The sequence below is a fragment of the Arachis duranensis genome, chromosome 10 (assembly GCF_000817695.3).
Source record: "Arachis duranensis cultivar V14167 chromosome 10, aradu.V14167.gnm2.J7QH, whole genome shotgun sequence".
Classification (NCBI taxonomy): domain Eukaryota; kingdom Viridiplantae; phylum Streptophyta; class Magnoliopsida; order Fabales; family Fabaceae; genus Arachis; species Arachis duranensis.
Genome location: NC_029781.3, coordinates 78,316,452 through 78,320,127, shown reverse-complemented (window position 1 = coordinate 78,320,127; position 3,676 = coordinate 78,316,452).

Below are 3,676 nucleotides of genomic sequence, written 5' to 3'. Positions count from 1 at the left end.
ATTTTAAAATTGACTTAACTAACAAGAAATTACAAGATAAGATTCTAGAACTTAAAGATTGAACCTTTCTTAACAAGAAAGTAACAAACTTCAAATTTTTGAACCAATCACATTAATTGTTAGCTAATTTTCAAAACTTTGATTTAAAGATAAGAAAAAGATTTTTGAAAATATTTTGAAAAATAATTTTTGAAATTTTCGAAAATTATAAAAAATGAAAAAGATATGATTTTTTTTAAAAGATTTTGAAAAGATAAGATTTTTAAAATTGAAATTTTGACTTGACTTGTAAGAAACAACTAATTTTAAAAATTTTTGACCAAGTCAATCCAAAATTTCGAAAATTTGGAGGAAAATAAGGAAAAGATATTTTTTTTTTGATTTTTTTGAATATTTTAATTATGAGAAAGAAAAACAACAAAAATAATCAATGCATGAAATTTTTAGATCAAAACAATGAATGCATGCAAGAATGCTATGAATGTCAAGATGAACACCAAAACACTTTGAAGATCATGATGAACATCAAGAACATTATTTTGAAAGATTTTTGATGCAAAGAAAACATGCAAGACACCAAACTTAGAAATCTTTAATGCATGGAAAATATGAATGCAAAGATGCACATGAAAAACAACAAACAACACAAAACAAGAAATTATCAAGATCAAACAAGAAGACTTATAAAGAACAACTTGAAGATCATGAAGAACACTATGAATGCATGGGATTTTCGAAAAATGCAAGAAAAATTTTAAAAGCATGCAATTGACACCAAACTTAAAAATTAACACAAAACTCAAACAAGAAACAAACTATTTTTGATTTTTATGATTTTCTAATTTTTTTGTATTTTTATTATTATTTTTTTTCGAAAAAACAAAGTTTGTAAAAACGAAAAAAAATAAAAGAAAATTTTTGAAAAAGATTTTTGAAAAGAAAAGTACCTAATCTGAGCAACAAGATGAACCGTCAGTTGTCCATACTCGAACAATCCCCGGCAACGGCGCCAAAAACACGGACCGAAAAGAGATGGAGAAAGAGGAGGCGGTTCAACAATGCGAAAGGTTGGAGGAGAGGATACAACATCGCTAAAAAAAAGTTGGAGAGGGGAGGCACCATGGCACCGCGACAGGGTAGATTGGAGGGGGAGAAAAGACGCATGTTTTTCGAGGGCAAATTTAATTTTTTAAAATTTAAAAATATTATTTTTAAAAGGTGTGTTCTGTGGTAGCTATTATTTTACTATGGCTATAGTGCCTACAAGGAGTTTATCAATTAATTGTAGACACCTAATATTTTTAAAGGAATTTTGACTTTGAATTATTTTATATTAAACATAATAAAATAGCTAATGATTAGGGTAAATATGTTAAAGGTGATCTGAAAAAAAATAAATTTTTTTATTAGAAAAATAAAGAGAAAATAGATGTTAGTGCATCATCTATGGCTGATGAGGTGAAAGACTGCGCATTATAGCAGGTATTCACGTTGCGATGTTTGTGACCCGCTGCGAAAAGAAAAAAAAGTGAAAACTAATGAAAAACTGCCGTGAAAATTGCAAGAAGATGAGAAAGAGCTAACAGTGGATGATCATACTTCTTATTTTTAATAAATTATTTCAAAAAATAAATAGTAAAATGAGTGAAACCATCAATCCACGCATAAACTGAAGAATCCAAGCTAATTGGTTCTTGGTGATATAATTTTGTTCAGTAGGTTTGTGTGACTATTCGGGTAAGTGAATAGGGAGATGGAACCATAGTTGTCAGAACCGGACCGGACCGGCCGGTTCGACCGGAAATCCGGTAAACCGAACCTAGTACCGGTCCGGTCCAAGCTTGCGACCGTTTCAGGCAAAGAACCGGTACGAACCGGTCTAACCCGGTGTGAACCGGTGAAAACCGGCAAAAACCGGACCGGTCCGAGTCAATCGGTCAATATTGAAGGTGAATGTACAATAGACCAGCAATCTGCAACTCCACCATCACCATGCACCATACCCTTCAGCGCTGCCAAGTGTCAGCTTGTGATGATTTTTGAAAAATTCTCCAAAATACTTCCAATGGGGTCCAAACCCCTTCCTCCTGCATAAAGCTGGCATGCTTCTACCACAAAGCTGGAGTGATTCTCATTAATTAATATACAAATTATAATACATATAGCATTTTGCTTTTCACTTATATTCAATTTATTTTAATTTCAAAGTCTCTGATTTTTAAATCAATTACATTTTATTTAACTATAAATTTTATTAAATATATACAAATTAAAAAGATAAATAAAAAAATTTAATTAATCACAATTTATTTTTTCTTTTCATGATTATATGATATCTATTAATATTATTGTTTTAATATATTATTTTATTTTTTGTCTTCGTATGAAGTTGATAGTTAAACTAGTCAAATCATCTAACGATTCTTAAATATCAACTTCACAAAAAAATAATTTTACGTGACTTTTCACCTATAATAATATAATAAAAAAATGAATATAAACTAATTAATAAAGCATTAAAATTTAAAAATGATAATTATTTTTATAAAAACAAAAATAAAAATACAAATGATAAAAAATAATTAAATTTTATATAATTATTTAATTATACCGAGTTAACCGGTTCGACCAGTGACCCACCGGTTGAACCAGTGACTCAGTGACCCAGTAATCTCACCGGTTCGATCACCGGTTCGGTTCTGACAACTATGGTTTCAAGTACAAATTTAACATCCAATCGGGCTTCACACCCAGTTCTTGTTTCCAATCTAGGCTCTTTCTTCCTTTTTCCATCGTGTAATATTTCTCCTCCCTAAATCCTTGCCTATGACATACAAACTTTTGTTTGTAAATCTCACCGATACTATTCTTGAAAGTCTTACTCTTCCTTGCACTAAAGCCCTTCGACTTTGAGTACTTCAGATAAAAATCAAATGCAAGCTGCAAAGTAGAAAAGTGATATTTATCAATTTTCTCCACACAATTTTCACTGAAATTCAAAGTTGTTATGTCTTGCACGGAGTCAATCGCATAAGCAGCTTCAAGGGTATCTTATGACGGATCAGATTCCGAAAAATACGCTCCCTCAGTAAATTCATCTCCGAAATCTTATTCGAATTCTACAAACTAGCTCTTCTTGTTGGTATTGCTCATCTATCTCAGTATCTGTAAATATATCTGACATATCAAAAATCTCCAATGAAAAAAGAAATTTCAGTACACTCCATCTTATAACATTACAAAAAATAAATAGCTTCTAATATTGCTAGCAGGGACGGATCTAAAAATTTTAATATAGAGGGGCCGAATTTTAAATAAATTTTTTATTCTATAAAAATAATTAACATATAGTTATTAGAGTTAGTTTTTTTAAAAGATTTATCAAAATATATATATAATTATAATTTTTTTCTCAATTTTATTTTTAATATGATAATTACATCATAAAAATATAACAATATCAATAGTACATTATAAAATTATAAAATACTAATAATTTATAGCGTGTTTAGTTAAAAATTATCACATATCTTATTAATTAAAATTAATTCTTTCAAAAATTTTAAAAAATTTGAAAATAAATTATAAATTATTAATTATTTGAAAGACACAATACCCTTATAAAATACAAGATATAAAATATCTTTATAAAAAATTTTCTTTTAACAACGTAAAT